This window comes from Orbicella faveolata, unplaced genomic scaffold (genome assembly GCF_042242905.1).
Source record: "Orbicella faveolata isolate gen_17 unplaced genomic scaffold, um_ofav_v1 contig_26, whole genome shotgun sequence".
Lineage (NCBI taxonomy): Eukaryota > Metazoa > Cnidaria > Anthozoa > Scleractinia > Merulinidae > Orbicella > Orbicella faveolata.
In genome coordinates, this window is record NW_028301554.1 from 8,902,767 (window position 1) to 8,909,970 (window position 7,204).

Below are 7,204 nucleotides of genomic sequence, written 5' to 3' on the forward strand. Positions count from 1 at the left end.
CGTGTTTCTCGAGTATTGGGTCCCACCTGGAGCCTCCACAATGACACTGTTGCTAGTCTTGCTTACTACACTGTATGGCGTTGGATTGAATGGTGTCGAGAATTTGTCTTTTCTCTCTTGTCTTACAAGTACTTGATCACCCACTGTAATGTCTGATGGTTTCGCATTTGCTGCTTGGTCGGCATATGCTTCACTGGAAAAGTTGAAAATTTACATGGACATGTCAATTTTAATTTACAGCATGTAAATCTTGATTTACATTCTTTGTAAATTACAATTTACATGTTAGGGTTTTGTAAAATAAATTTACAGGAAATTTACAGCTTTTAGTACAGCATGTAAATGTTCTGTAAATAGTGATTTACATTGTCTTTGTCGACAATGATCATTTGAAGAACATGTAAAAACCTGTAAAATATTTTACGCACTTTTACAGTATCTGCCTTTGTAAAAATCCTGTAAATTGCTTTGCTAAACCATGTAAGAGACGTGTAAATAATTCAAGCGAATGCTGTAAAAAGTCTGGAAATGTTATGTTTGTAACCGTGTAAAAACCATGTAAATGAAAAAAGGGGGCCTGTAAGAAACACTTAAAAACCATGTAAATGAAAAAAGAGGGGCCTGTAAGAAACATATAAAAACCATGTAAATGAAAAAAAGGGGGCCTGTAAGAAACATGTAAAAACCATGTAAATGAAAGAAAGGGAGCCTGTAAGAAACATGTAAAAACCATGTAAATGGAAAAACCTAGAGGTTGCACGGGTGCAGTGGGGGCCTGTAAATAGCCTGTTAAAAACATGTAAATTAAAAAGGGGGACCTTGCAAAGGCTGTGAAAACAATTTAAATGAGATAATGGGGGCTTTTCGAAAAACTGTAGAGACCACGTTAATGTAAAATGGAGACTCTTAGAAAAAAAAGATCGAAATTTAAGAGAAGGCCTGCCTTAACCCTGCAAAAACCATCTAATGGAAAAGTGGGCTTATTTAATATAACTCTGGTGTAACGGTTCAACCAACGGAGACTGTTCAAATGCTGTAAATTCCAAGATACCGACAGGTTCGCTATCCTCTTGTAAACGGTTGGTTGGATTTTGCAAAGAAATAAATGAAAAGTTACCCCGGCCAGGTTAAACTTGGGGGGACGGGGGGAGAGAGAGGAAGGGTTGTCCCGGGTAACCGAGAACATATAAATGGGACCTTTTAAAGGCGCATAAAGTTAAAATGTAACACCGCCCTAAAGTTCCGTAAACCTACCGTGAAGCCTCCATTAAGGTGCCTTTTACGTTGAAGCATTTGAACTTCTCTAAAGTCCAGGTGTGTGCTATAGTGTGCTTTAAATTGAAGTTGGGTTAGAAGGTATGCACCAAACTAAATCGCTGCACTGATCGACACCGCACTAAGCTGTCTTCTTGTTACTGCACATGCAGGCGTCCCAAGCTTACGTCTCTAGAAAAGAGAAAAATTAATTCTCGGACACGTACGTATTTATTCATGAAGGACCATGAAAGCGTCACGTGTTGTGTGAGTTCAAGACGGAAAGAGCCCTGATGACCGAGTTTGAACTGACGCGAGTAGGTTAGGCAGGGAACCATAAGGGACACGGCCGGCCCAACGACCGTTTTCTCTCGAATGCTTTGAAACGTTGTTTTAGGCTATCTGGTGTACTTTCAAAGCTCTGTAGGTTAATTTTAGGTTGCGCAAAAAAAATATTTATCTGTTCGGTTATTCTAGAGGAGCTTGAGTATCTCGTACTTATTAGGGCTTTTTTGTCCATTTCCCGAAAACGTTAGGACTTATCGCCTTTCCGAAAATGATAGCTGACTTTTTTTCGGTACCCAAAATGACATTTTGTTTTTTGTTGTTGTTGTTGTTGTTGTTGTTTTTTGTGATTTCTACCGTTGTGTGCTTTCATTGCCATCACTGTTATCCCAGTCCCTTTGTAAGAGCACACCAGCCTTGTGAGTGCCCGATCTCCAACAAACAGGAATCAGCGGTCTTCATGTTAGGTACCAGGTCCTCTCGGTTCTCCCGCCATGTTTGGCAGTTCGTTGGAACTTGCATCGAACTCGAGCTCTGCTTTAGCGGGCCAAAATCCACTCTACCTTCGCTTCGTCATCGTGCACGGTTTCAAGGCAAAGTTTTCCGTTACCCAGAAACTGAAGATAGCGATTACAGGCAACAACAACAACAGGTAAGCAAGTTTTGCATAAATTGAACGAGTAGAGTAAAGTAACGTCAAGATACGTTTACATTTCGTTTTGCCTTTGGTTGTGAATGTGTCATCAAGGAGAAGTTACATCGCTTGTGGAATCGACTTTGTTGATGTTTACCTGCTGTGCATAAAGAGCTTTATTATCTGTTATTATCTGTTCTCGATAACCGAGTAAGAGCATGCGACATTTGTTATTGGCTTATATGCACCTTATGATTCCTTCTGATGCATTCTCTTGTAAGGTTATGTTGCCCTCTGATGTGAATGCTAGTAAGCTAAAATGTAATGTGCCATCTTCGGCAGAGAAATTTCTCTTATGCTAGTGTAAGTATTCTGAAGTTACTCAAGTGTCTACAGTTGTACCTACATGCAAGTTACAATATGCTACACAACTGTACATGGACATTGCACCCACTGGTGCTGATAGTAAGTTAAATGTTGTGAAATTTTCTTTCACAAAAAAAGCACTATGATACTTTATAAAGAGGTATACATGTACCTCAAACTGTCATGAAAACTACACAGGACTTGAAAAAAAAAAAAGGAAGAGTAACTTGCCCAGGCAGGAAAATCTACTTGTCTTGGACGACGCAGTATAGTCAATCGATTATTTCATAACAATCAATAGGAATTAGTCAATGATATCAGAAATCAATAAAAGGATTCGTCATGAGTAATCGATTGGGATCAAATTTTCAATAAGCATTATCAATTTTGCTGATACTAGCTTATCTTTTAAGCAACATTTAATAAGAAAGAAATGAACAAAAGATATAAAGTGAAATATGAAATCATGAATACAATTGCATAAAAACATAGCATTGTATCTTGTAAACAGAATATTTTGCTGGCATACATGTATCGGGGACTATGTTTTGGGGGTCTTTGGTAGTGCCTTTGAAATCTACATAAAAAAGTTACAATCAAACATTGTGTTGAGGGACACAATTTTTCTACAGTTTATGCGAACTAACAAAGAGAGGCCAACTTTCAATTGATTCTCTAATGACTGATAAATTTGTTAAAATCAAATCGATAACTTGAAACTTCTCTAGCATGTGAGTATGAATTTCTTTCAATTGATTGATAGCACTGATAACACTTAATACATTAATTTCAATTTATTGATTTATATCAATTTATGGATCAATTTCAATCGATTGCCTTACCCTGGGATGACCAGACAGCACTTTAGAGCCCTGTTACAGTTGTACATTTCACTTGCACGAAATTGGGCTCTTACTAAATACATGTAGGTTTCATGTGTCATGCATCTGTTCATTCATCTGTAGCAGGGCAGGAAAAAAAAATTGCAAGTCACTTGCCCAGTGGGCCAGTCAATTTCAGTTTTCACTTGCCCCCATTTAAATATTAGTTGCCAGTCTGGTGGCCAGTAAGGAAATCAGAGGACAAATGCAAATGAAGTACGCTTGGATTCCTAACTAATTCTTGCTTTCAACCTAATGATTAACTAATCTTTAGGTCTTAAGTTTTGAAATGGAATGACTGGAAATTATCATTTATCAAGCCGGCATTTTTAGTCAGACTCACAAGACTACTGAGGCTACATTGTAATTTCACTTGCCCACTGGGCCACTGAACTTCTATTTTCACTTGCCCAAGAGCAAAATTTACTTGGCTGAGGAAATCAGACCTGGGTTTTTCCTGCCCTGAGTAGATCACAGATAACACCAAAATGTGGTAAAAACAAAAGATATTCACATAAGCCATTACCAGAGTGTGTCACAGAATCTGTGAATTTTTCAGGCTTGTGTCACTGATGTTCTTACCACATTTTGATGTCTTCTGTGATCTATTACTGAAGAGATGCGTGACAACATAGAATCTATCTGCTTCGTAATACATAACAAAGAAACAAAAACAAACATTTATGACATCAGCTGTACCTTTGTCCACCAATAGAGCATAAGTGTGCATAAGAAACAATCAAATTGTGCCTGCAAATAACTTGACTTATTATTTAAACATTGTTTGATAGGAGTTTGATTATTTGTGCATGAATATTACAATGTAGAAGATAGTGAACATTGAATATTTACTGCCACACATTTTGAGTTTAGTTCTTCTACATCCTCTGACATTCAGTGCCTTCCAATCAGAGATGCAAAGGTTTTGTCACACAGTAGCTACAGATGTAGATGTAAGATCTGTTTGATTGATGAATATTCCGGGCTCAAAATAATGGCCAGTCAACGGGCAATGTCTGGCCAGAATGGTGACTTAACTGGCCAAAAACTTCACTCGTCGGTCATGTTGACCAGTCATGTCATGTTGAGACGGTCACGTTGTTCATTCTTGAATAAACAATCAAATCCCCAACTGTAAATCTGAGAGTTTTTAATCTCTTTTTTATTATGACCTCTAATGAAAACATATACCAATGCATACATGTATCTGTTCGAACGGCTAAAGACCATTCGCTTGCTGTTTGTCATGCGTTCAAGATCTATAGGAATGCCATTCGAGTGACTGGGGTTAAATCCGTTCGGAAAAATATTAAGCCAATTTTTAAATGGTCTAGCATTGACTGGAACAAACAAACTATATTTGTGGGTTTAATTTGGCTCACATTACATGTACTTGATTTTTGCATAAATATCCTGACCAGTCAGAAACGAGACGTGACCGAGCTAAAATTACTTTGGCCTGTCAACATGACTGGCTACGGTCCGATTTCAAAGGTCACAGTATAAATTGGAATGATAAGAAACAAAATAATAACTCCAGTGTAAAATTCACTGATTGATATCATACACAGAATTTGCTGATTCATACTCAGACATAACTTATCTTATTTAACGAAATGTTTTATGTTACTTGTAGGATGAAGTAAAATTGAGATTGGTCAATACATGCATACTCCTTGGCATTGATGCTTGATCAGGAAAAAACCAGCCACTGAGAAGTCTACAGTACTTATGACTCTATAAGGGGTCCAAGGCCCATTTCTTGAAGGCCCTGTAAACTTTTCAGGCCCACAAAGCCATCTTTAATTGAGTTGTGTCTAAAAACTAAGAGCTGTATATGCCTGAAACTTCTTGTGTGAAGGAAACCTCTGTTCATATTGAGAATAAGCGATTAAAGCAGCTCTGTAAGCATAAGATTTCAGATTTTGGTATGGCTTTCTGGGTGCGAAAACTTTTTGGGACCTTCGAGAAATGGGCCCCTGGTGCATTACAGTCTAACATGGTGACCTTCAACACTTTGATATGCTCTGGCAGCTTTCTGGCATAAATTCAACCACTTTAAACATTATCTTTTAATGCTTTGAAGTATCACCTACACTGTACCTGTGTTAGTGAATTAGCATTAAATTTAAATATCTTAGATTGCTAGGTTGATACTTATTGTTCAATACAGCAGCTATAAGATTTGATCATAAAAAGCAACGGCTATGATTACATACATGTAGTACCAGAACAATAATTTATTAACTTATGATGTGTTATGGGAACTATGGTACTAGGTAGGCCTTTCAATTTCAACAGGCCCCTATGAATTTTTTTTTTACAGTACAGTAAAATTTTGAATATTGTTTACAGCAAATGTTTTGTCAGGGGTCCAAAATGTTTGTACTGTTTGGATTCCGTACAGTTTTGGAAAAAGAAGGAAACTGTGACATTGTAAACATAGCCTAAAAGATGTCAGAAGCCTTGTTTTATGTTATGCAATGTAGTATTCCTTTGGCATGAATGTTTTTATGATGAATTTAAAATGTCAATCTCTATCTTGTGGTAAATGTTTTTTCTCCCTATTTTCTGTTATTTCAATAGAACAATTCACTCTATGAAAAAAGTTGATCAATACTTCACACTTACATTGCAGTAATTTTCATAATAAGGTAAAGGTAAAGTCTGCATACGGGCCACGTGGCCCAACAGGCTGGAGCTTATCCCGCTTTCTGTAGCAGGAAGCGACTAGGATTATTTCTACTCCCCCTGGATGAGATGCCAGTCCATTGCAGGGTTACCCCACCATTAAATTAGCTGGTGTACCCACTTATACACCTGGGTGGAGAGGCACTGAGAGTAAAGTGTGTTGCCTAACAACACAACAGAATGTACCTGCCTAGGGCTTGAGCCCAGATCGCTCAATCAGGAGTTGAGCGCACTACATGTAACTACGAGGCCATCATGCCTCCCCCATTTTTCATAATAATTATTAAGGCTAATTTAATCCTACATTAATTACTTAGTAAGAAAAAACAGTTTATTCATTCATTTTATGACAAAGGTATTATCATTATGTTACATTTGACTTTGTGGATTTAGTATATATTTAAGACAGGTATCCATTCGCAAACAATTTTAATTTAGTAATACACCTAAATTGCAAAATGTTTACTAGTTGTAGCTGACAACAGTATAGTTCTTAATCATTTTATTAGTTATGAATTAAATAGAGCTGAATATGACATGGTTTCGCACAATCTTGAAAAGGTCTTGAATTTTAGTAGTCTTCTTGAAAAGTGCTTGAATTCGGTTAAAGGAGCTCAGTCATGGTATTTTAAAATATTTTGGCCATGCACAAAATTACATTTAAGTCGTCTTGTTATGGATAGATAGAAAAGAAAACATGTTTTATTTGTTGCAATGTATACATTGTAAACCTTATTCATGGCATATAAAAACTATTTGAATTTTACTAAGTTTGTTCTGATTGCAATAAATTTCTGATTCTGTATAAATTTGCATATTTTCTACTATTATAATTAAAGTCGATTTCCATGTTATTTACAGGCTCCCTTTTTCCATTTCCAGGTTATTTACAGGCTCCCTTTTTCAAGTTACAGGTTATTTGCAGGCTCCCTTTTTCAATTTACAGGTTATTTAGAGGCTTCCCCTTTCAATTTACATGTTATTTACAGGTTCCCTTTTTCGATTTCCATCTTATTTACAGGCTCCCTTATTTCCATTTACATGCTATTTACAGGCTCCCTTTTTCGATTTCCATGTTATTTACAGGCTCCCT

At 36.9% G+C, this 7,204-nt stretch overlaps 1 long non-coding RNA gene across 2 annotated transcripts; it reads left to right on the forward strand.

Annotated features, from left to right (window-relative positions):
• Positions 1-202: 202 nt before the first annotated feature.
• LOC149108044 (uncharacterized) lies at positions 203-6,965 on the forward strand. Of its 2 annotated transcripts, none has more exons than XR_016209011.1 (2): positions 203-2,191; positions 2,455-3,909. It is a non-coding gene; the product is annotated as an uncharacterized LOC149108044 (long non-coding RNA). The 2 variants fall into 2 exon arrangements; XR_016209010.1 differs by lacking the exon at positions 2,455-3,909 and adding an exon at positions 5,057-6,965 and having other exon boundaries at positions 1,882-2,191.
• Positions 6,966-7,204: the final 239 nt, after the last annotated feature.